The sequence below is a fragment of the Chinchilla lanigera genome, unplaced genomic scaffold (assembly GCF_000276665.1).
Source record: "Chinchilla lanigera isolate Chin_1 unplaced genomic scaffold, ChiLan1.0 scaffold00144, whole genome shotgun sequence".
Lineage (NCBI taxonomy): Eukaryota > Metazoa > Chordata > Mammalia > Rodentia > Chinchillidae > Chinchilla > Chinchilla lanigera.
Window position 1 is genome coordinate 1,332,367 of NW_004955545.1, and position 25,395 is coordinate 1,357,761.

Consider the following 25,395-nt stretch of genomic DNA (forward strand, 5'->3'; position numbering starts at 1 on the left):
GTGGCTTATTCAGTTTGAAACCATTCTGTGATGGAACACTATGCAGTCTGCAAAAAGACACTGCTATAGAGAATAAGTGAAGGTATTAAGAAAGGTTGGTGGTATAACACTAAGAGAAAAATTCTGACCCTAAACTGCACTTGTGCTATATTACCAAATTTTTTTTTTTGGTACTAGCAATTGAACCCAGAACATTTAGACTGAGTTGCACCCCCAGGCTTTTTTACGTTTTATTTTGGGACAGGGTCTTTCTAAGTTGCCCAAACTTGGCTTGAACTTGTGATCTTCCTGCCTCAGCCTCCCGGAGTATTCAGCTTACATTTTTGAAAACATTATTTCATGCTGAAAGACAGAAAATATATCAAATATCCTGTGTTACAGTGGGTACTTTTCTTAGTATTGTTTTTCTTCTCTCCTCAAATTTTCAACAATGAGAATAAACTACTTTTATAATAAAAGAAACTTGTTTTTCAAAATCTGAGCCCCAGACTGCTAGTAAGAGGCCTCCATGCAGATAGGTGACTTGACTCTATTCATGGCACGATGCATGCCCTACTTGGGTAGCTTTAGGAACACACATGAGCCTCCAGCCCGTCTCTGTGATGGGGATAAAGGACCTGAGGTGCCAGGGTTTTCAATACCATTTCAGAGCCTGATGTAGTGGCACCCATTTGTAACCGCAGCACTCAGGAGGCTGAGGTAGGAGGATCTCCATGAATTTAAGGCCAGCCTACGCTACATAGTGACTTCAACACAAGCCTGACCTATATAGCAAGATTCTGTCTCAAAAAGACTAAATAAATAAATCAATACAGTCTCATTACTTGGTGCCAATCCCTCTTGTCATACTATAAAAGTCACCACTCAACTTGCAGCAGGAGATGATGTGCTCCACTACGAGAGAGGGGCCTCTTGTAAGCCTGGAGCCAGGCTGGGCACTCACACCCATCTCAGATGACCTTTTGCTTCATTCAACTCCCAGGCTACAGAATTCATGGCATAAGAACACTTATACTGTGTGACCCCCGTAACCTACTTGATGCTCTGAGTGTGCAAGAGGTGCTTAATAAGTGCTTCTTAAAACCATTTAGTAATAATACTTTTACCTAATATTTATTAAGTCCTGATTATGGACCAGATCATAGAATAGCCCTTCCACACACTTTGCCTCAAATCCTCATCTCCCATCCGAGGTCAAAAGGTCTCCATGTTACTGATGAAAACACCAAGGAGTGGAGAACTGAAGGGACTTTTTCAAGGTCACACAAGTAACCCAGACTTCAGCTGTATGCCAGGTTCTTCTGTATACCATGCTTCTCCCCGGCTCTAAAATGACCTGGGCTCCCCGGAAGACAGTGTGTAGCTGTTACCCCAGCACACCTGGTTATACCCATGGGGGGCTGTCCGGGACATTCCTACCAGGGCGGGAGGCTCAATCACATTCCTGGGGATCCCCCATCCATGCTGCTCCAGGCCAAGAGCCAGCCCTTCCCCGATCTGTGACGTCCCACTGAGGACAACCATCTGTGACGAAGCACTGTGACAGGGGATGGAGGGCATCGTCAGCCCACTTTGACAGATTAGGAAACTGGGGCTCCAAGAAGTTAGGTAACTTTCCCACCAATAACAAAGTCAGATGTGACCAGGCCAGGTTTTACTCCCAGATCTGCCTGCTCCCTGGCCCTGCACCCTCCTGGGCTCCGACACCCACAGCCTCCCCTCTGCCTGGCCCTGCAGTAAGCTGCTTCCGGGAGCTGCTCTAGCCCGCCCTCCCCCCACAGGGCTGCGCGATGATGGAGTGTGTTCCCCCACTCCTGAGCCAGCTATCTAAATTGCTCTCCTGGCCTGCCGTGGCTTCCAAAGACGGGGCAGAGCTGTAATGATTATGGTAGATCTTCCCAGAGACCTGGGAGTTCTGTGTTTTACTGTTTAGCACATTGGAAAAAACAGAAAACTATGCTTTCAGGCAGAGTCATACCAAGGCACTGACCCAAAGTGAAATATGAGCTTGAGAAAGTATTGTAGGCACCTTCCTAACCACGCCAATACCTGTGTGTGTGTGTGTGTGCGCACGTGCGCATGTGCATGCACGCGTGTGCACATGCGTGTGCATGAGATTTCCATCACTGGCTGGAACCCCCAAAGGGAAAGAGGCAATAACATCACACGTCTGTATGTACAGGGTTTACTGAATTAAGATCTGGCGTGCCTTTCTGACATCCCTACATTTTGTACATTCAATTTGTGAAATAATTGATTTAGAAATCTTTTCTGTTTAATAAGGTCAACTTTTCCTTCAATTTCATGGAGAGTCTCCAAAATTGATTGATATTCAGCACCGGCTTAATGCTGTGGCTGTATAATGGTTGTCCTAATTAGACACTCTTGCTAATTAATGCTATGCAGATTAAGCCGGTCTCTCCTCCACAGCATCCCTGGTTGCTGCTCTCCAGGGAAACCCGAGTCTCCTTCCTCCACTTGGGGCTTCCCCACCAGCACACAGACCTAGGGGCCTTCTTCGCCTTGTATCCTGTGACCTCAGCTTCTGAACTTTCCCCCTCAGCCTCCCGTCTTAGCTTAGGTGCCTCCTCCCGGGTCGAGCTGCCAGCATCCTTACAGTGACTGCCCAGTCTGGTCCCTGCCAGAACTTAGGCACGGGATTCTCTCCGGGGCCATTCAGATCCTCTGCACCCTGTCTTCTCGGGGCCTCCCTTTACCTGCAGTGTTGGGGGTAAGACAAAATAACGCATAACTGAAAACTCATTCTTTTTCCACACAAAGAAAGGCTGAAATTGTAACCAAATGCCTATTCTCTTTCCACACAGATGGAGAGCAGGGAAAGTCAGCGGATGGATCCTCAGTCCTGAGCTGCCGAATGCACCTCCAATATCAGCATCATATGATCGCTATGATTTACAAAGGTCTCCCCATGCATTCCAGCAAGGCTCCGTGGTACTCTGCAGCTCTCACTCCCCCATTCACACATGCACTTACTGACACTTGATGTGCCCAGACGCTGTGCTGGGCCCTTATGAAATGCTCAGGACTCCCCACCCCTCCAGCCACGTCTGCTGAGCCTGAGTCTTGCCCAAGAGCTCCCAGATCTTTATCCCAAGGGCTGCCTTCTGCACCCCATCACTCCCTCACCTCAGTAACCCATGTCCTTCCTCACCAGACACCTTCCTGAGGACACAGTGCAGCTCGCAGTACAAGGGCAAGGGCCAGGCAGCACATAGGTGGCTGGGGCCCTGGACAAGCAGAGGGTAGGAGGTCATCGATGGGTGGGAAGCATGGATGGAGACAGAAAACCTCCAACCTGTTCCTCTGGCCTCCAATGACCAGGGTATGGCAAGGACTAGCGGAGGTGGCCTGGAGAGGCAGTTGAATCTGACCATAAAAGCCCAGAGTGAGACATGGCCAGCAGCCTGAGGGCACAGGGGCTTCAAGAGCATCTTCTCCCAAAGGCGCTATTTCTTGGGGAGCAAGGGAAGACTTCTGCTCAGTGCCCTCACAGCCCAGTGAGAGTCCAGCTTGGAGACTGGGGCCCAAGCACCAACCACCTTTGCCACTTTCCTGAGCCCTTGTGTGGGTCTAGATGTGTCCTTACCACAGGTTCCAACGGCTGCCGAGGGTGTTCAACCTCACCACTACTGTCTGCACTCAACACACCTTTTTACAAGGAGCTGGAGCTGGCTCCCCTCCCACCCCGCGACTGAGGAAACTTGAGACCTATTCTAGGGAACAGAGAGCTAAGGCTAAATCATCACACTCTCCTCTCAGCCCCAGGCCCCACAAGGTCATTACAGGCCAGCTGACCAGAGCCCAGAAGGGGTCTGACGCATAGCCATAAGCATATGGCTTCCCTAAGCTCCATCCTCCTGTGCTCTCCTCAGCCACCATCTGTGCCCAAGGTCCTAGTCCCATCATCTCAGCTGGAGGCACCTAAATACTACTCAGGACACCCCAGCATCAAGAGCCCCACTGGCGTGCCTGCATCCCATATCCATTCTAAGGCTGTCCATGCCTCCTATCTGTCCCCCACTGGCACCACCCCAGCTGGGGTGACCAGAGCACTCGTCACCAACTACTCCTAGTCACTCACTGACATTGTTCACAGTCTTTCACCCCTGCCAAAATGTAAGCCCCAGAGGGGAGGACTTTTTTATTCACTTATTCCCCTTGTGTCCCTATGCCTAGAATATTGTCCAGCACATAGCAGGTATGACGGCTACTCTCACATGTCAACTTGATTGGGTGAAAAGATGCTCGGAGATTAGTGAAACATACACTTCTGGGTGTGTTTGGGTGGGTTTCAGGATCGTGACTGTGGAGACTGAATCTGACCCCCAGCCCCTTCCTCCCTGCCTCTTCTTCTCTCTGCTTCCCAGGCAGCACGAGTTGAGCAGCTTTACTCCGCCATGTCTTCCCACCATAGCGATTCTGCACTGGAGCCCATGGGTCATGGGCTGACACCTGAAACAGTCAGCCAAAATAAGCCTTTCCTCCCGCGTGCTGTGAACATCGAGTGTTTTATCACCGCCACAGAAAGCTGCCAATACAGTAGGCCTATAAATATCAATTGAATATTAATATTTGAAAGAAGGGAATGAAATTTAGAGATGTGCCAGCAGGTAGACACCGCCACCCAGTCATGGGAACTTAGGGGAGACGATCGAAGCAACAGCTAACGCGGACCCTGCACTGGTCCGTCTGAAACCCCTCCCCACCCCTCAGTGAGAGCCTCTACGCATGCTGGAGAGGAGGGCGAGGAGTCAGTCACCCGCCCACAGACCCTGGGCAAGGAAGTGGGGGAGGTGAGAGTCAAACCTTAGCTACTCTACTTGAAACATCTGTGCTCTCCCAGTCAGGGTATGGAAGGAATCAGGCAGGATAGCAATCATCGGAGCATCTCCCTTCCAGGCCCAGCCTTCCCAGCAGGACCAATCCTGTCTCCCCCACTCTCTGGCAAGGCCCCAGCCATGCTGCCATTAAACCTCAGTGGCTTAGTGGCATGACAGGCAGTGAACAGCCTGAGGTCAGGACCTGGGGCTTGTGTCCTCTCACATATCCGGTCCAGGCCTAGGCTGGCATAGGGAAGACAGACAGGAAATGATTGTGGAGTGAAGGAAGCCAGTGGACTCAGAATAAAACTCATAAAGTCACTCTGGCCTGGGGCATTTCTCTGTAGCCCTCTGCTTTGTCACTTCCAGGAGATAGAACCTGATGTCTGAGGGACATCATGCAGTTAATGACAAGGACATTCAGGTCTCAGCAGAGGGTGGCCTAGTAATGTTTAGTGAAGCCAGAGCGGTTGACCAGGACACCAATTAGGAAGCGATGATCCTCCCCAGGCCCAGGCTCTCCCGCTGTGCAATGCCCCAAGGAAGGCAAGAAAAGGTCATTTGGGAGACCACGCTCCCAAAATATCAAGTCACACAGGTCACCCCTCCAGGCCACAAACATAATTCCAATTAAGAAGATGGTTTCCTTTACAAGGTTTGGGCAGAGGGGGGCTGACATATTGGGAGTTCTCTACTGCACGGTTTCTTGTCATTTATTTTCCTGCCCCTTATACAGTATTGGCAAGGAATCCATGGGATTCAACCAGAAATTTGGTTGCAAGTGCCAGGCACTGTGCTGTGGGAAGTGGATGAACACATCACAAGGTCTTCTTCAGGGCCTTTTGAAAGGTACTTGCTGCTCTAAAGGGAACCAAAGCTGGCCCCCACAGGGCTCTTCCAGACACAAAGAAACACTTACCAAATGTTTGTTGGGTGAATGAATGTGAAATAACAAATACAACCTCAAACTTTTGAGCTCCATCAGAGGCAATATGAAACCAGAGATGATTGTATCTCCTCATCCCACCACAGGGTATAGAAGTGCAAAATAAGCCGACCAGGCACCAATTGCCCAGGTCCTAGACCTGAGTTGACCTTGCTTGGTTCCTGGCCTGAACAACTAACTCTGAATCTCTACAGGCAAGACCTAGACACTTAAAAAAAAAAAAAACAAAAAACAACTCTGGTTCTGTGTGAAGGCAGGGAATGGCAGTTGGTGCTCTAGAGTACAGGAAAGAAGCCCAGCATGGGGGGGCCACCATCACAGCCTTGAGACGCCATCATAGATGGTCACACACACAAGCAGCGAGTCATGAATCTTGGCACTGGAGGACCCTTAAAAGCTATGTTAGGGCCAGGGATGTAGTTCAGTGACATAGCGCCTGCCTGGCTAGCACAAGGTCCTAAGTTCAATTCCTGGTACCAAAAAAACAAACAAACAACAACAAACTATGTTGTTCTGTAGCCCATCTTCCCCTATGTAAGATTCCTGATATGGTCATCTGGTCTCTGCTTGGTTGTGAGGCCTGTCTGACCCTGGCAGTAGAGCTACCTATGCCAATTTCCTCATCAAGGGAGCTGCTCTCTGGACACATATTCATAAAGGTGTAGAAGGCAGGTCTAGCGGTGCCCTTGGAACTCAGCTAGTCCCTACCACTCATTCCACTGGAGGACACCAAGGCCCAGTGAGGCTGGCCTGCCTCGTACCCAACAGCAACCTGGTTAGGGCAAAGCTTAGGAGTCAGGCTTAGAGCTCCCAGGCCTGTGCTCATAGGTGTAGGCAGCCCTTCCCACTCGTTTTCCTACAACAGTTCCTGAATTCATCTGTTCTCCAAAAGCCCGGCCCCTCTCCTGAAAGTCACCTGCAGATCTGTCACCCAGTCACCCGAGCTGCTGCTCTAACAATCTGCCTCTGATTACCTGTCCTCCTCTGCTGTGGACTGCGAATGTTCTTGGGCAGTCAGCAATCACGTTACCCTTGGGAGGTCAAAGGCCCCTCTAACCTTCTCGAACTGTGATGAACACATATTTGCCACTCGTATTGGGTTCTGAAGGTCACCACACCGCACCCTCATCTCAGAGGTACACAGTGAAGATCTCTGCCCCAGCCCTGGTGTTCATCCTGCCAGCCTGGGGATACAGAGGTGAACCCCTTCACCTTTATCCAACCTCCAGATGAGGCCCAGCCGTACCAAAAGTTTGCAAACACTGCATTCACTACACTCCTTGCCAGGGGTTTGGTCCCTGTATTTCATCCAGATTTCAGAAGCCCCTATTTTCTTAAGTGTTCTAGACTATTTGAAACAACTGACCATGCTTTCATGGTGGCTTGCTTTGAAGCAGTTTTATTTTCCCTTATTAAAATCTATCTGGCCCCCAAACCAATAACACAGCAGGAAATCCCTCGGCTCTGCAGAAAGCTCTATGTTCCCAGCTAGACTGGGTTCCTGGCTAGTATGGAACCAACACAACCCATCTTGTCTCAGGCCTAGGCCTCCATCTCCCCATCCTACCTCACCTATCACCCCCAAGGTGTACCCCAGATTCCCAGGTGCCCTGCAGGAGCCATGGCCAGCCAGTTACAAGGAGCTGGCTAAGTTCTTCTCTGGACAGCTATAACTTGAAATAAGAATGCTGACTTGGGGCTGGGGCTATAGCTCAGTGGCACAATGTCTGCCTGGCAAGTGCAAGGTCCTGAGTTCAATTCCTGTTACCAAAAAAAAAAAAAAAAAAGAATGTTGACTTGCATTAGCTGATGGACACAGAGGAGCACTGGTGTGACATGGCAAGGCCCACAGACTGCCCCCTACCCTGGATCTCCCAGCCTCATTACCCCTCCTAAGTTGCCCACGGTTTCCCCTCCCTCCAGCTCCTGCCTTATTTGCACCACAGCCCCATCTATTCCCTCCAACTTCCTCAGAGAACTCCAGTGTGGAGAAAATCTGCCTATCTGTTGCCTATCTGCCAACCTGGTGCCTGGAGGCAAACCCACTGCCATCCCCACATCAGTCAGAATCATCCCCCAAGGCTGGCGATATTTGGGCCAAATGAAAATTTTTAAGATACCCAGAAATCACATATGGTGAGAAAAACATCATCCTGTCAGGCCGCACAGACGTCTCTAAAGGCTGCTCCGGAGTTTCCCAGATAAAGAACAGCTCTGCCCGTATGCCCAGGCTGCTGGGAGTTTCTTGCATTCTGGGAGCAGCAGCTTTTTCCTACGGCTTCCACACCCGCGCAAGGCAGAGCAGCCTCCACCCGATGCTCGGGCTTGACTGGAAGGGGCCTTCGGGCCATCTAAATCAACGCCTTCATTTCACAAGCAAAGAAACCGAAGCCCCGGGAAAGGCTCTGTCCTACCCACACCCAGTCCCAGACCAGGGTGACGCCGCCCGAAGTCTCCCAAAGTTTGGGCTGGTGTTTTCCCCACACTGCCAGCAGCCCCAGTGCACCTGAAAAGGGCAGAGCCCCATTTCAGCCCTCTCTCCTGCTTTTTCGGGTGGTCCCTTCAGAGCTAGGAAAGTCGCATTTCTCCTTCGGCTCACTCAAGGGCAAACGGAGAGAAATAATAATTACCTACTCCAGGTTCTCCGTCTTCCTTTCGCTTAAAAACACAAAAGCTTAAACATAAATAAAGGGAAATGGTCTGGAAAAATAACCAGTTGGCATGAAACAATTGGCATTTCGGTGCTGCATAAGAAGTGGAACGAGTGTTTTTCAGGAACTCAGCAAAGCCATGAGTTGTTAACTCCTAACCACTTGGCACCGGCTCTTCCATTGTTTGGATGTGATGGATGATGTTGATAGAAGCGCAGGAGACCAAACATAGGGCAAACAAGGAGATCTCTTTCTCGATCTCTCTCTCTCTCTCTCTCTCTCTCTCTGTGTGTGTCTGTCTGTCTGTCTGTCTCTCTCTCTCTCCCTGTGTCTCTGTCTCTCTCCTCCCCTGGCTCCCTGGCACCAAACTGTTGCCTATCTCCTTTCCTTTTGCTTTGAGTGCCATGATCCTTACACTGGGGCACCACACAAGCCACTTCACTTGTCTGCGCCCCAACAAGCTCATCCGAAGGCCCAGAAGAAAGGAAGATAAACTCGAGGCTTTTACAGGTAAACAGTCACAACTAGAGACCATACTCATAAGTGAAATAAATCAGATCTGCGTGTCCAAGCAACGTATTGTCTTACTAGTGTAAGAACCTGAAAGAGTGAATACAAATTAGGAGGCATGATAGACATTGTGAAACAAAAGGAAACTGCTCAAAAGGAAAGAGCAACTGGGGTGAAGGAAAAGAGAAAGGAAAGAAGGGGAAATTATATATGTATATCTATATAGGGTAGCTAACATAGTTGTACTACTGACTTCTGTCGCTTTACTGAAAGGAGCAGTTAATGATTAATTATTTGATCAATCTTGCATGTCTTTGTTTTCCTGAGAAACCACTTTGAAGATATCAATATGTAATACAAGAACCATTGTTAATTTCCCATCACTTTGTCTGTAATTCAGTATTGCTTGTATTGTTCTTATGCTATTTTGTAAATGGATGTCTGTTTGTTAATATGTTTTTGTTCTTTTATTTTTAAAATAATTTTTTTTTTAAAAAAAGGCCCAGAAGAAGGCTGGGCCACAGGTCACTTGGGCTGCTGGCCTGTGTGGAGCTCCATGTAATCACAAGGCAGGAGGGTGCATGGTCTGGGGGTGGGTGGCAGGAGGGCAAGAACTCACAACTCCTTCACGTGCTTATTTTACCCACTTCTTGCTCCAAGAACTTGAGCTATCCCCATGTCAAGGCACTTGCTCAGTCTACCCTAACTGGGCCCAGTTAGCCCTATTCAAGGCAGAAGCATCCCCTGGCTCCTGCTGAAAGGAATTCCTTCTGGGAACTCTCCAGACTCAAACTCTGAGGACCTGGAGTCTATCCATCCATTTTCACACAAGATCTCAGGGAATCCTCATAAAAAGATGTTCATGTTCCTACTCAACAAATGGGAAAACTAAGGCACAGAATGGTTACGTGCTTTGCCAAGACTGTGTACCTTGGGAGCAGAGGAGCTAGAACTTAAATGCAAGACTTCTGATCCCAAGCCCGGGACTGGAAAAGTCCTGGGCCAAGTCCCTGCTGAGAACCATGCCCTGTTCTCCCCGCAGACAGGAACACTTGCTTCCTCTCACAGAAGCCAGCCTCGCGCCACAAAGCGCCCTGCTCCCGGCCAGCTGTCCTCTACCTGCATGGGGTCAGCCACCGAGGAAATCAGGCCAAAGACTACAGCTGGACTGTTCGGCTCCATCGCCCTCTGCAGCATCTATTAAGTGAGAGCAAAACTCCTTCCTTCGTCCCAGGCTTGTTGTGAGGAAGAGCAGACTGTGAACATGAAACTGCCCTAGCAGTCAGAGGCTCCTAAGAGCTCTGGCTACACATAGGGGGACAGCACACCTGTTTAGCCGGACAGTCCAGTTCATGCCTGTTATCTGGCATGATTATTAATAAGATAGTAATTATTAATATGTTACTTTCCAAAGTGTCCCAATTTGGATACGAATCATACAATCACCCTATCCACGCAGCATTTGCTGCCTTAGGATCTGAGGGAATGGGGCCCCTGCCTGCCCCCCTGCCCCACATCGCCCAACGTTCACACCCACCTAGGAGAGCCGGCAGGGTGGGCTACAGTGTGGCCATCGGTGCACCCTTTCCCTGTCCTGCCCCAACCAGGCTAATGAGCACGCATCACTTCGCTAGATCAAAGCACTTATTAGTAGACGCTATTTTTAGCAAGGTAGTGTCATAGTGCCTGGATTAATTGCAGTGATATGTCAACTTTCAGGTTTATTCCATCAATTATGGACAATCACAGTCATGTGCACAACCTACTTTAACACTTTGTGGCTCAAATTTCTCAGCACGGAGGGTGCTGCAGCCATGGAGAGGGCTGAATTTCAGAATATATTTGCTACTGAATCATTGTGTCCAGGCCATCAGTTTAGGGCTTTCCTGTTTACAAAGGTTTTGTGGTGGTGGTGGGGTATTGTTTTGGCACATTTTCCTATTTGATCCCTGGGAGACAGAGAGAGCCACTCCCATTTTAAGGGCAGAAAAACTAAGCCTCAGCATTTTAAAACAATTACCCAAGGTCACATAGTGAGAGCCCAAATTCTTCTAATGCCACACTGCCAAAACATGTCCAAATCTTTTCTATAGATCCACGAGTGTGAACTGCAAAGTGCTCTTTGGAATGTGACCCTCAGGCTATGTGGTTTGACATGGCCTGGTGGCCACACATATGGGGCAGCCCCCAAAGCCATTTGCCAAGGAGACAGCCAGAGATGGACCAGAGCAATCCTGACAGAAAGTCAAAAAACTAAGTAACTCCCCAAATAGTTAATCCAGATCAGAAAAATATGCAAACATGGAGACCCAGGACCATCCATCTCCTGCCATCCAGCAGAAGTAGCAGCGGAAGGCACCTCTTACAGAGGGAAGAGACCAAGGGGCTCCCCTTGGCCTCATCTGCATCTTCCTCCATGCTGAGATGGTCGAAGCTGGAGGAACACTGGGTCTTCTGCTTGGTGTGGAACCCTGCCCCAGACCTACCGGCCTTCCACTAACAGAAGCTGGTTCTAAACAGATCCCCAAGATCACCTAGTAGTCTAAAACCTCACCCATCAAGGAGAAAGGTGGAGAAACTGAGGCAGATGGAGAAACTGAGGCAACAAGCAGGAGTGACAGGGCAAAGCAGAGAGAGAATATGAGTCTTTCTATTCTCAGTACTCTTGTTAGAACTGCACACTGCCTGGAGCACCTTGCTTTAGGAAAATTTAGTGCTGCTTTTCTTCCATCTCTGTTTCTTCCTCCACCCTCATCTCATTCTCCTCACCCACATTTTCTCCCTTTTGCACTATTTGTGTTTTCCAGGAACAGGCATTAAGATTACCAGCTAAGCCAGTCCTGGTGGCACATGTCTGTAATCCCAGCACTCTGGGAAGCTGAGGCAGGAAGATTGCAAATTCAAGCCCAGACTAGGAAATTTAGTGACTTAAGGAGAACTTGTCTCAAAATTTAAAAAAGAAAAAGGAAAAGGAAAAGGAAAAGAAGATTGCCAGCTAAAAGGCAGAGTGTGAAGCTGTGCTGGAGCCTCTGAGGTCACATAACCCTAGGATGCCCACTGAGTGGTCATTCCAGACTCTAGTTGAGGGTCTGGGTCTTCTCTGCCTCTCTGTCCCTATCACCTGGCACAGAACTTGACACATAATAAATGACTGATGAATGAATGAGTAAATGCAATACCATGTCATAATCCCAAGCAGAGAACCAAGCAAAATTACTCCACTACATATCTGATTCACCTTTAATTTCCTCATCCCACTGACTAAACAGATATTTATTTATTTAGAGCCCACTGTTTAATCCTTTAACTCTAACAGCTGTGATCAAAGTCCTAGGAAAACAGAAATCCCAGCCAACCCCTTCCGGTTCCTCGCCCTGGAGGAGCTGAGGATGCAGAGCGAACTCGGCAGCTGGAAAGGCACCAGGGCGCATGATGCTTGTGGGGGACACGTCTTCCCCGTGGCTCTTTTCAAGGCCTCCTACACCAGCAGCTCTGGGTGTCCCTGGGCAGAAAAAGCCAGTGTGGTCCCCACAGATGACCAAGGCACCTGGCAACACTGCCTGTGTCAGAGCAGAGGAAAGAGACTATGATGGTCAAATGCAGTCATCTCTCTACACGAATGTCACTGGCTACCCAGTGGCTACCTCACATCAGCTGCCACTTGTCACTTGGGGCCAGGTGGAAGCGGGGTGGAGGCCTAGGGGAACGGATTGCTTCACTGAAGAAACCCAGCTGGGCCGAGGGCTGTGAGCTGGGGTGGGAGAAGGAGGTGTTCCTGGCCAGCTGGGAAAAGGGGCCAGACCTTCAGAGACTGAAGGGTCAGAAGGACTCCCCCTCTTCCTGCAGCTGTCACCAGCTGCTGACTGCAGTGGGACAGCCAAGAGCTAGGGGTCAGGTGGACAGACAAGTACAGGACAAAGGGTGTGGGGGCCAAAGAAGGAGGTGATCACGGGCGGGAAAATGTCAGGCTGGGACAAGCAGTGCATCCTCACATCTCACAGGCTAGGACACTGAGGCCCAGATGTGGCCACTGTCACTCAGCTATGAGATCCAGATGTAGAATCAGAGCTAGACTCTCGCTGCCCATACCATACCCTTGAGGAACATAATGCACCCTGCTCCTCAAAACCTTCTGCAACTCCTGCAGCTCCTGGGCCCAGTGGAATGTTGTGGTCTGAGTCCTGCCCACTTCTCCAGCCCCACAGCTCCATGGGTTCTAGTCAGACTGAGTGACCAGCCCCATTCCTTCAAAATGCACAGCACTGCTTACTCCTCCAGCCTTTGCATATGCTTGCTGGGCTGATAAGGAGCTTGCCCTGCTGCCTGACACCTTCCCAGTGAGACTTCCAGATGCAGCTCCCTCTTCCAGCCAGCTCCCCCTGGGTCGCCCTCAGGGGGCTGCCTCCTCTCCCACACGGCCCAGCGTCTTTGGGAAGCAACCTAAGTGATCTGGCCTCTTTCTACCAGGCCTGAACTCTCTGGGTACAGAAGCCAGATCTTTGTAACTCTCTCTCCCCCAATCCCTGGCTTCTAGCATAGTGCCTGGTGTGAGAGAAACTCCACTAATATTTGTAGAATCAATTATCAACTTAAGGAGTGAATGAACTCCGGGCCACCTTGACAGTGCCTCATTGCCCTTGAAGCTACTTCCCGTACAGGTGGCACATACGGGACACTGTGACCCAGATGTTCTTCTCCTCCCGCTCCTTGTTGGGAGGTGATAACTTCATGGGAAAAATAGCAATTGAGATTCAGGGACCCAGGTATCCCCTCCTGTTGAGGCTGGCACAGGCCACTAGACAGTGAGGGCAAAGCAGACAGGCTGGAGACCACCTTCGCTTATCCATGCTATGAGCCCATTAACAGAGGACCGGGGCTGGGGATTTAGCTCAGCGGCAAAGCGCCTGCCTGGCAAGCGCAAGGTCGTGAGTTCGGTTCCCGGTACCGGAGAAAAACCAAAAAAAAAAAAAAAACAGAGGACCATGGCATCTCCAGGAAGCACAGCAGCGCCACTGCCCCGTCACTGCTCCGAGGCCCTGAGTACCTACACCCCAGGGGAGCAGTTCCCATAACCCAGAGGAGCACTGAGTCTCCGGAGAGCCTTGGAGGGCTCTAAGGGATATAATTTTACAAACCCTTTGCCTTCCAATTGCTTTCCCTACACAAACTACACAGAGGATTTTACCCCTGCTTCATAGCCCCGAGCACCAGCAACCAGCAGGGAGGGAAGGTCCCCACGTGAAACACAGCAAGGCCGGTGGCTCCACAGAACAGCTCAGGCAGTCACAAAGTGACATTCACAACCAAGAGACCAAGGCTGGCTGGGGCATGGAGAATGTTCCATGGGGAAAGTCAACAGGCTCAGCCCCCAGCTCAGCTCTCACCAAGCAAGACCACTGACTCCCTGCCACTTGCCCTGGGCAAGCAGCCCTCAGCCACCCACAAGAATATCTCCAGGGGCTCTGGCCACCAGTGGAAGTGTTTTGAATGACAAAATGCAGGCAAACACAGTGGGAGCCATATACCAGTACTGCTTGTCAGAGATGCCAAAAGTTCTCTGAGGGCACTGTGGCTGGGAGGTCCTTGCCAGGAGCAGGGTGGAGAGCCAGGTCTGTGGGGCAGGGGAGGCCTCAGAACTGCGTTGGGGGCCCAGGGGATTGGGTTTTCTAGGCCCCAGCCTGGGAAGCTGCCAGGAAAGGCCCTGGAAATTGTCCTCACCCCATTTGGTCTGTCTATTTATCTCTTGCAATTTATCTAGTATTTCCTGAAAGGTCACTGGGTGGTGATTTCAATATTGTAAAATTTGTAGAGATGCTCTAAAAGAAATGTACAAATTTCACAGGTTTCTGTTGGCTTAAAGGTGATGTATTTTATTAAAAGCGTCTATTCTGAGTGCACTTTGGATAGGATTTGGCGACTGATTGGTTAAGGCTCCAAAAGGCCTTGTGCTATTAAAAGATTCACTGTGGGTTTTTTTGGGTGGTAAAAGAAATAGAAATCAAAAGCATTTGCTGCAAAGGTATGGCTGGTAGATGGAGGAAGAAGTGGCAGGTGAGATCACAAAATGCTTTGTCACCTCACAGCTCCCCAAAGCAGGGCGCAGGGGAGGAAAGAGGCTGATTAAAGCTCAGGGCTGCACCCCGCCTCCAGCCGCCAGGCTCCCCCTCCCGAAATCTCACAGCCCCTTCTCACTTTCCTCTCGCTGCTCCTCATTAGCTGGATCCAATCTTTGCCACTCAAAGGAAAATAAACAGGGAAATCGCCTGAGGGGAGAGAGTCCTCCTAGGCGGACAAAACGGCTTCCCCAAGCAGACACCTTTTCCCTGAGCCCCAGTCAGGAGTCTCTTTCTTTCCTGCAGCAGAGCCATTTCCTTCCTGTCAGCCCACAGTGATGCACAACTTCCTGTCAGGACAGCTGAGGAATCTGGGGAAATGTGTCTTCCCTCACAGCAGAGCCTCAGCCTGTGCCAAAGAGCAGAGCGGAGGGTTTTGAAGAAGCAGCCTCTCCGCCACCTCCGTCCCCAACACCCTCCCCTGACCCCCAGGTCAGGCCACTGAGTACAGCTGGAGCGGGCACCACACACCTGCACTGTCGGCCATAGGGTGGGGGGAGCTATCCACCTGCTACTGAACACAGCACATTCTGACTCCCCTCCCTGCCCCCCAACTAATCAAGGCCTTCACACGTGTCAGCAAGACCAAGGCTGGCACTAGGATGGCCAAGATTATAACGGGGCAAGGGAGGATTTTTCGAGTTAAAGACCAGCCAGAGCCGCTTGAGGGGCAGACAGACCCATCATGGAATAGAAATGAAAACCCAGGCAGGTGCACTGGCACACGCCTGTAATCTCAGCATTTTAGGAGGCTGAGGCGGGCAAACTGCAAACTCCAATCCAGCCTGCAACTTAATGAGACCTTGTTTCAATATAAGAAATAAAGAAATAGGTCTAGGGAGGTAGCTCAGTGTGAAGGTCTTGTGTTTAATTCCCAGTACTGCCAAAAAAAAAAAAAAAGAAGGAAGCAAGGAGGGAAGAAAAGAAAGCCCTCCCTCCCCCACCAGACCCCTACAATTAACTAGAGCGAGAGGCAGGGAAATAAACAATAACATCTCTGTGTATGACATTCTCCCCAGGTGCCTGCATCCTCCCCTTTCATCCAGCAACAATCCCTGGGACCATGGCCCCCGAACCTTGCTGCATGCTAGTATCAGAATCAACCAGGAACTTTTGAAAAGCCAAGGGCCCAGTCTGCATACCAGGCCAATGAAGTCAGAAGGTAAGAAGCTGAGAAGCAGGCACCCTTCATTTCTAAAGATCTCCAGGTGATTCCAAAATGTAGCAAGGTCTGGAACCCCTGAGGGAGGTGCTATTATCATCCGTTTATTCATAAGGAAATTGAACTCAGGTTGGTCACCGGCCTGAAGCCGCAGGGCTTATACACAGTGGAGTTCACACTGCCGAGACTCCAACACGGAGCCCCCTCGCTCCTGACTTTCTGCACAAAATCTTCCAGATCTGTGCACCACCAAGTCCTTCCCTCAGGCACATTTGCTGGGAGCAGGAGCAAGGACCAAGCCAGGTGGAAGGGTGAGGGCAGGGAGGGGGCGGGGAGCTCAGTGAGTGAGGGGCCCGCGGGGCACTAATGGGATCAGCAGATTCTACTCTTGCCTCATCCGACAATGCCCCTTCAGATCCATTCAGGACAAAGCCCCAGCCAGGTCTAGAGGACAGCCAGGCCTGCAGGAAACAAGAGTGCAGACCCACGATTGGGGGCACCCCAGGAGCAACGTCAGGAGCACTCTGAGCCTGAATCCCCAAGCTCCGTTCTTCACTGGCTATGTGAGTTGACGCAGGTCACTTTCCTCTCTGGACCTCAGATTCTTCCTCTGTAACAGTGGTGCAGGACCCTGTATAGCCTAGGTGGATCCTCCCAGCCCTGTCCCTCACAGCCCCAAGCTTGGATCAGACAGGGTTGGGTCAGCCCTGTGACCCCAGACCTGCTGCTTCTACCTCCCCGAGGGTCCCTCCCTGCTGAGGCCATCCAGGGCCTCCTGGGGCAGCAAGTTCACAGCTCAGTACTTCTGTGTTCTGGCTCTGTCCCCTCCCCCATCTCTGTTGCGCCACTGTATCCCACATCAGCTCACACCCTGTTACCAGGCCAGAGCGGAGGGTCTGTGTCTGATTCACAGGCACAGAGCATGGACCCCAGAGAATGGGCTTCCCATCAGAGGACTTCCGTTGGAGCCCTGCTTGCCACTTCCTGGCTGTTCAACCAAGCCCCAAAGTATTCATCTATAAAATGGAGTGATAAGGGCAGTGATTTCAAGAGGTCATCATAAATCCTCAATGAGATGATACACATCAATAAGCTTAGCACAGAGCCAGGTACTTACAGTAGGAGCTCAGTAAATGAGAGCCATGCGTGCTTTTATTGTTGTGTGGTCCTAGGGTGTGTCGTGAGCCAGGCCTAACTCTGGGTGCTTCCTGGCTATGTCTATGCCAGGCTGAACAGAGTGCTAGCCTGTTTGCAGATGTGCAGTCATTGCAGGCTCCCCAGGAACTACGCTGGAGAAGTTTGATCCCTTCCCGCCCACCCCAATCAGGGCTGGCTCCTTGCATCTCTCCACCCACCCCCACTCCCTAGAACAAGGCGGCGCCCCAGAGACCTAGTGCTTTCTGGAGAAGCCAGCTGCCTGGCCACTCCCCATGCTTCATCCTCTCCCAACCCAGGCTTCCAGGCAGGACCCACTGGACTAAGCCTTTAAGCACCTTCAGTTCCAACCTCAGCCTTGTCAGATCCAAAGCCCTAAGATTAGTGAGGGTTCAGGGAGGCTGACGGGAACCTAGCCTAGTGTGATGGAACACACTTGCAATCACAGCAGTCTGGGAGGCTGAGGCAGGAGGATCTCAAGTTTAAGCCCAGCCTGGGCAACTTAATGACTTCCCAAGACTCTACCTCAAAATAAAATATAAAGGACTAGAAATATAGCTCAGTGAGGGAGCCTTGGGTTCAATCCCTAGTACCAAAGGGAAAAAAAAAAAAAAGGTGGAGGCCCTTGGATCCAGAGCCTAAAGCCCTTCAAACCTAGAGTCGAAAGTGCCCAGAGAGGACGTAGACAGGTGAGAGGGGTCAGTGGGAGCCCTCGTTCCAGAACCCCACTGGCATCCCATGGAGCTTGAGGACAAGGCACTTGGCAATAGTTACAATTCCAGTCTCACTTAACATAGCCCAACGCCTCGGCAAGACAGACATTGGAGAAATAATGACCCCAGGGACTTCTCGGGAAAGCTGTCTGCACATGGAGGGGCACCTGTGAGGTTTAATGAAGCCAGCTCTGCACAAGAAGCAAGCAGAGGGCCATTTGAGCCTGGCTTGGTGGCCGCCTGCAAGAGGGAGGATGCTGCCGGCTGACTGACAGCAGGCCAGCCGGAAGGGCTGAGGACCATCCCACCAGCAGCAGCAGGGGTGCAGAGGAGGAGGCTCACCCAGAGGGGTGAGTGGAGTCCGTCAGTATGCATAGATCTGGGCAGGCTCCCTCACCCGACACACTCTCTCCCCTCCCCAGCCTTCCCCCACCCCCTCCATTATGCAAATCAAATGACTACATACATATTTGCATAATTCATGCGTTATTAATACGTGCTCTTGTCAGGCTTTTAGACTTTATAAAGCAATTCTGCTACCTTTAATGGAGAGTCAAGAGACACAGTTCTACAGAGAGATATTATTTTTCTCATTAAACACAATAATGGTCTCCAAATCTTAAGTTAGGGAGAGAGTCTGTGGCAGTAATGAAGTGACTTCTTGTCAGGAAAGTGACCAGACATATAGTTGACACTTTAGCCAAGAGTCTATCAGGGGCCAGGGTCCCAGGTAACACACCAGTTACATATGATGTCACGAAGGGCCGTGCACACTCAGGCTATCTCACGGTGCCCAGTGGAGTAGAGGAAGTAGAAGCTGTAGATTTTATTATTGTGAAGTCACTTTGGATTGGTGGATAATTCAATAACAAAATCCTTGCTATGCATTTTTATCACTGTTTAAGTCTTTTTACAAATTGCTTTTATCCCACTATCAGAATCAATGCCCAGGGCCAGGAATATAGCTCAGTGGCACAAGTACCTGTTGGCAAGCACAAAGTCCTGAGTTCAATTCCTGGCACCAAAAAAAAAAAAAAAAAAAAGAATCAAGGCCCACAATAAGCTTCATGGGTTGGAAGGACAGCATTTTATTACCATTTAGTAATAAGCAGAGACTTATTCACCTACGATCAAATCTAGACTCTGTATTTCCACTACACCAGAGTTGGCAAGTGCCTTGCCATTGCCCCTATCCCTTTGCCAGGACAGACATAACAAATCAGTCACCCTTGCATTGTGCCCTGTCTCTTGCCAGGACAGGCATCACAAATCAATCATAGCATGCTTCCCACCCAGCTCAGAATAGCACCTCAGAATCCTTCCCATCACAGCCCTTCTGGCAGCTGGTACCAATTGTTCAGAGTTGACACTTAGATAAAACCTGTTTGTGATTCCTGCAGTATCTCTTGCCAACTCCTCAGCATCCAGCCAAGGATCTGACAGTGCCACAAGTTTCTGGGAATTGCCTGTGGGCTGGGCTTAGCTTGGCTGCTCAGCCTCAGGAGCCCCAGACAACCACCAGCCAGCCTACTTCCCGGTTCCAGATGAGCTCCAAAAGGAACCAGATGCACTTGCCTTTGGGAGCAGATCCAGAAAAGGGACTCTAACACCCCCATGTCCAAAAGTCTCTGATCTTCTCACTATAGGGTCACCGCTGAGGTCCACCTTGACTACCACACACCTTCAGGTACACCAGGAACTGCAGCTGTCTGCTTCCCCATTGCTGCTACAGCACGAGGTCAACTAAGAGTTCAGCCAGGAAAGGGGCTGAACAATGCCAGATGCCATGCCCCTAAGCGTGCAAGCGAGCACACACACACACACACACAATGTTCAGCCAGCCCCAGGGACACACCTGTCCTCTTGCACATCCACTGAGCCTCCTCCAGTTTGGCGAAAGATGTGCCCACAATCCTTCTACAGCAGCCCCTCCACACCCTGCAAAGAAACCTGTCTGAATAATAGCCATACTCCTCTAAAAGTGTTCAGTATGGTCCTCAGCACATCTCTGCATCAAGGGTAGGGAAATATAAATCTCACCCTCCCCAAACCCAGAGGACCACCCTGGGTCCTTTCTTCCTATAATCAAGAGGCCAAGCCCTCTTGGAGAGCAGAGTAGCTCCCCAGAGAGTAGACTAGCATGGTGCCCACCCCAGCCAGCACCAGCCAGCACCAGACTCCTGACCAGGGGCTCTCCCTGAACCCCTCAGCGCTGCCTTCCTAGCAAGCCCAAGAAAGATAGAATATGCCTTCTTCTACCCATGCCCAAGGGCCTAGACAATGCCTCTCCCATCCAGAGCCCACAGCTGTCACTTCCATTCCCTGCACTGACTCCCCTGCTCCTCTGCCCTCCCCTCAGAATGAGATCCCCTCCCCCTCCCTGGTCTCCTGGGCCCCAAATCCAGGCCGCCACTGCAATCAGTACCGGCTTGCTCTCCAGATCATCAGGGCTCCCTCTGCCAGGGCTCCGTTTCCTCCCTGATATTTACAGCCACCGCAGCGCTCTCCAGGAGGATGCAGAGGCAGCCGCATTCCACGCTGGGGGAGCACCTGCCCCTGACAGGAGCACAGTTTTATCACTGCCCTGTTCAGAGGTGCCAGGGCACGGTGACAATAAGACTGACTCGGTCTTATTTGTTTCTTTACATTCTGTACAGGCAACATTCCCCCTCACCCTTTGCTCTGAGAACAGAGAGAGCCCCACCACTCCGGCACCAGAGCCTTTAGCTGGCTTCAGCCAGTGCCGCAGGGCTGCATCTGGCCTCAGTTGTCCCTTTGTCTGAGCAGAGAGAAAGCCTGACCTTTAGAAGCTCCATGTCTCTGCGCTGCCACAGTGGGGGGTAATCAAAGCATTTGGGAACTACCCTTCGGGGACCTACTGTGCCTATGAAGGAGAGACGAGTGCTGATTACGGACTCTGCATGTTGCTGGTGCTGTGGATCCAACCAGGCCATCACCGTGCTGTGACGTGGGCCTCAGGGCAGTCCCCAGGCCCAACCTTCCATCGCTACCACCACACAGATAGCAGTCAACGGAGACCCCAGAGCACAGAGTTCTGTTCGTAAGTGGCAGAGCCAGGAGGTGAGTTGGGTCTGCCTGGCCCCTCAATGCCACATCTACAGGTTGGTTTCCCCTCAGACCACTTCTCACCCACCAGTCCCTGCTGCCCCTGCCTGACTCATCCATATTTATTCGCCACATTTCCAGAGGCTCCTAAATGCCAGGCATTGAGCTGGCACCATAATATCCTCCTCTCATGACGATCCCAGAAGCATCTCCACCCTGGTTCTGGGCAGGAGGGTACTGCCCCTCGGAGAGCCCACACATCCATCCAGGTCACACTGAGAGCGAAGGTGCAGAGCCAGGGTGAACATCAGGTCAGTGGTATTAAATCCAGGGTTCACTTCTCTCTGGAGCCTGAGCTGGATCAGGACCCAGCTGGAGCCCTGGGCAGAGGTCCAGAGAGCCTCTGGGAAATGCCACGGCAGGAGAGGCACTGAGAACCAAGAGGAGTCACCAACAATGCCAGCACAGCTGGAGGCTGGCCAGCCAGCATGGGTCCTGAAGTAAACAGCGAGGGTCACCGATGTGAGCCAAGGTTAGAAGACCTCAGGTTCCTCCCAGGATTCCTCCCAGGATTCCTCTCAGTCCTTCAAAGCCAACACAGGCTTCCCAGGTTTTCACCCTTTTTAAAGGCAGCCCAGGCCTGCCCCTCCCCACCTATCATATCTAGTTCTTCACCAACCCCATCTTGCCAAGTCAGAATAGCGCCCATTACTGAGCCAAGAACACACACCTGTGTTCATATTTAATCTTCTCCCACAACCACCCCAAGAATAAGCATCCATATCTCCACTTCATACACACAGGGCTTAGGGAGACCAGGCAACTTGTCCTTGGTCCAGCCACACACTGCCCATGCAAGGCCGTGAGCCTCAGAGTAGCTGGCTCCAGCATGCTATTGCGGTTCTCCCACACCCATTCCTCCCGTAGCTTTGAAAGCAAATGGGAAGAGGGTGTAGTCCATCTCCCTTGGGCCTGGCTAGAAGCCAGCAGAAAGGGATCCTAGAAGGAGCCCACCCCCCAGCCAGGGCGCTGGCGCCAGCTGCTGCCAGCTGCTGCCAGCTGGTGTGGGGACCATGCCACGCCATTCTCCGGAGCCAGCAGTTGCCTGACTGCTTCCCATCCTCCAAGAAAGGGCTAGATTTTGAGCACAGCCATAGGGTGACCAAGCCACGGCACTCACATCCACCTTCACCTAGGGTCGGACACTCAGGGGTGAGAAATATGAAGCCCAATGTGTCACCCGCCCCCGGTGCCCAGCTGTCGCCCTGTCTTCCCTTCCTATCACCTCCAGCTGTATGAGAGCCTTCATTTCTCCTCTGTAGAGAGGAACACGGCACTGCTTCCAGCCTCTCCTTTCTGAAATCTGTCCTCCGTGCTGTGGCTGCACCATACCATTGCTCTGCTCAGACACCTTCCTGGGCTCCGGATGCCTTTGAGCCAAAGTGCCAACTCCTCACCCTGCTGCGAGAAGCCGCCACAAACAGGGTCTCCTGATTCTTTCTGTTCTGCCTTTCAGGAAAACCTGCCTCCTTTGCCCCCTGCAAAGCCTGGCACTCTGTCCCTACTGTTCCTTCCACTCAGAAACCCCCTTTTTGTCTCATGAAACCCTAAACCACAGCTCAGGCCCCCATCCCTCTGTGAAGCCCCTGGACAGTAATACCCAGGCAGGCATGATGTTGTTCCTCTGTATGGCACTCATCCCAGCCTGCCTGCCTCTGAGTTATGGCAGCCTACACACCCTCAATCCTGCTGTCCATCTCTGTGTCCCCAACATCTCCAGGGCCAGCACTTGGCACAGAGGAGCAGCAGTGAAATTCTTCCCAGTAAACATCTTCAAGCTTCAAGGTATTGGTGCAGATCTTTCCCTGATAGCAAGTCCTGTCCTTCCAGGGCGCTGGTCCTTGGCTCAGCACAAGCCCTTGCTTCCCATGGTGGCCACTCATGAGGTGACTCCCGGCCTACTCACCAAAGGATTCAAGCAATGCCCCGGCTGACACCCTCTGCTTCCCCAGCCCTCTGGGAAACCTGCCACTCAGCAAGCTCTCTCTCCCGCTCACGCAGACAGAAATAATAGCCCTGCATTTTCCTGCACATTCCATCTCCCCACATGGAGACTTCAGCTCCACCTGTTCAAGGAAACAAAAACCAAGAGGCAAGGTGAAGTGGGCCAGGGAGGTTAGCCATGCCATGCGGCCTCACAGGGACCAGGGGAGCATTTCCAGAGCCCTCACCCAGGACTGGGCTACAAAGTTCCTCATCCCACTGCCTCCTGTTCCCAGTACATGCCAGAGGACAGAGCATTTTCCCCACATGGGCTCCCACGTGGTCCCTGCCTCGCCCATTCACACATGAGATTTCCCAGAAATGAAAGACAAGAACCCTACAGAAACCAAGAACCCTACAGAGGCCTGAGGCATCAGCACTTGAATTCATCAGACTCTGGTCCTTGATGACACACGGCTGCCCCTTGGGAAACGGGGCAGAAGGAGTAGAACTGCAGCTGATACAGCACCCTCGCTCATCTGCTCATGTGTCCTTGTGACACGCCCGTGAGAATGAGTCACCTAACGCGGCCTCCCTCAACCTCACCCCATGGACATCTGGGGCCAGGAAATCCTTTGTTGCAGTGAGCATCCCTGGCCTTTCCCACTAGATGCCTGTAACATCCCTCCGTTAGCTGGGATAACAGAACATCTCCAGACTCTGCAAAATATCTCCCTGGGGAGCAAAAGCACCCTGGTTGAGAATCTTTGATCCAAAGACCAGTTATATCCCACAAAGACCCCAGGACTCATGAAAAGGAAGAGACCTCCTACCTGTTCTTACCGTCTCTCCTACACATCCTCCTCTCCAGCCCTCGGCCAGCTTGGCTGTCCCCTCTGCACCATCTCCCTCCACCGCCAGGGCAGAGTGGCCTGTTCACAAGCATTCCCTAAATCCCACTTGTGAGGAGGGAAGGAATCAACATTGACTAGGTGTCAGTGGATTAAGGTCACTCATTAACATCACAGAACTCCTGCAAGGCAGCCCCATCTCCCCATGTAGCAGGTGGACAGATTCAGCAATTAAATCTCTGAAGTAATGCAGCCAACAAGAGTCAGCTTTGAACCAGGTCAGAAGACCCATGTCCAGCAGGCCTGGGCTGCCCAAGTCAGGTAGTCCTTGGTCCACGGGTCGCAATCCCCCATCCTCTGGGTCCAGGTCTCAGCACCAGACACTGGAGAGTTGGGAGAGGACATTTTTTCTGATACTGAGAGACTGAACTCAGGGATACTCTACCACTGAGCTACATCCTCAGCCCCTCTTATTTTTTTTATTTTGAAGCGGGGAAGGTCTTGCTAAGTTCCCAAGGTAGCTTCAAAGGTACAATTCTCCTGCCTCAGCCTCCAAAGTAGCTAGAATGACAGACATACACCACCATGCCTGGCGAAGAAAAGTATCTTAGAAACCATTCCTGCTCCCTTCCCTCACTCTCCTCCTAGCTTAAAGGAAACAGGTTCAGTGGGTTCCAAGTGATCTGGAAGAGCCCTGGGAACTCTATGTGCTTTCGAGCGCTGGGTGACATAATGGTTAAACGTGCATTTCACTATCAAATTTTAATTTAAAAACTGATGCACTATTCACTTAGCGGAAAACTTCATTTGCAACCTCTTGGGTGTTTATTTAATTATAAATTGTGCAAATCTTATCGAAGGACCTTATCTTAACCCAATAAAAGCCACTGATGACAAACCTACAGCTAACATCACATTTAATCAGGAAAAACTGAGTTTTCCCTCTAAAATCAGGAACAAGACAAAGATGTCTGCTATCGCCACTCCTGTTCAACATAGTATTTAAAACATTAGCAAGAGCAATTGGGCAAGAGAAAGAAATAAAGGGGATATGTGTTTGCAGATGACATGATCCTCTACACAGAAAACCCAAAATAACATCACAGTTAATAACCAAATTCAGTAATGTGGCAGGATACAAGGTCAACACACAAAAATCAGTAGTGTTCTTGTACACTAATAATGAACCCACTGAAAAAGAAATTGGAAAAAAATACCATTCACAATAGCAGAAAGAAAATTAAATACTTAGGAATTAACATAGGAAAATGCAAGAGCTCTACAACAAAACTACAGGACTCTGAAAAAGTAAATCAAAGAAGACACAGAAAATGGAAAAATACTCCCTGTTCCTGGGTAGGCAGAACCAATATAGTCAAAACGGCCATATTTCCAAAATTGACA

At 50.8% G+C, this 25,395-nt stretch overlaps 1 protein-coding gene and 1 long non-coding RNA gene across 4 annotated transcripts in view; one reads left to right on the forward strand and one right to left on the reverse strand.

Annotated features, from left to right (window-relative positions):
* Positions 1 to 25,395, reverse strand: part of Kcnn3 (potassium channel, calcium activated intermediate/small conductance subfamily N alpha, member 3) — a 161,950-nt gene that overhangs the window by 120,127 nt on the left and 16,428 nt on the right. Inside the window, exon 1 of one of the 3 annotated variants that reach the window (XM_013508360.1) lies at positions 8,422 to 8,428. The exons of the other annotated variants lie outside the window; for them this stretch is intronic. The gene's annotated coding sequence lies outside the window, so the exon portion shown is untranslated. Of the gene's footprint in view, positions 1 to 8,421; positions 8,429 to 25,395 lie in introns of those variants that run through there. 3 annotated transcript variants of the gene reach the window in all.
* LOC106147343 lies at positions 8,868 to 16,742 on the forward strand. Its single transcript, XR_001232198.1, has 3 exons — positions 8,868 to 8,948; positions 16,081 to 16,223; positions 16,639 to 16,742. It is a non-coding gene; the product is annotated as an uncharacterized LOC106147343 (long non-coding RNA).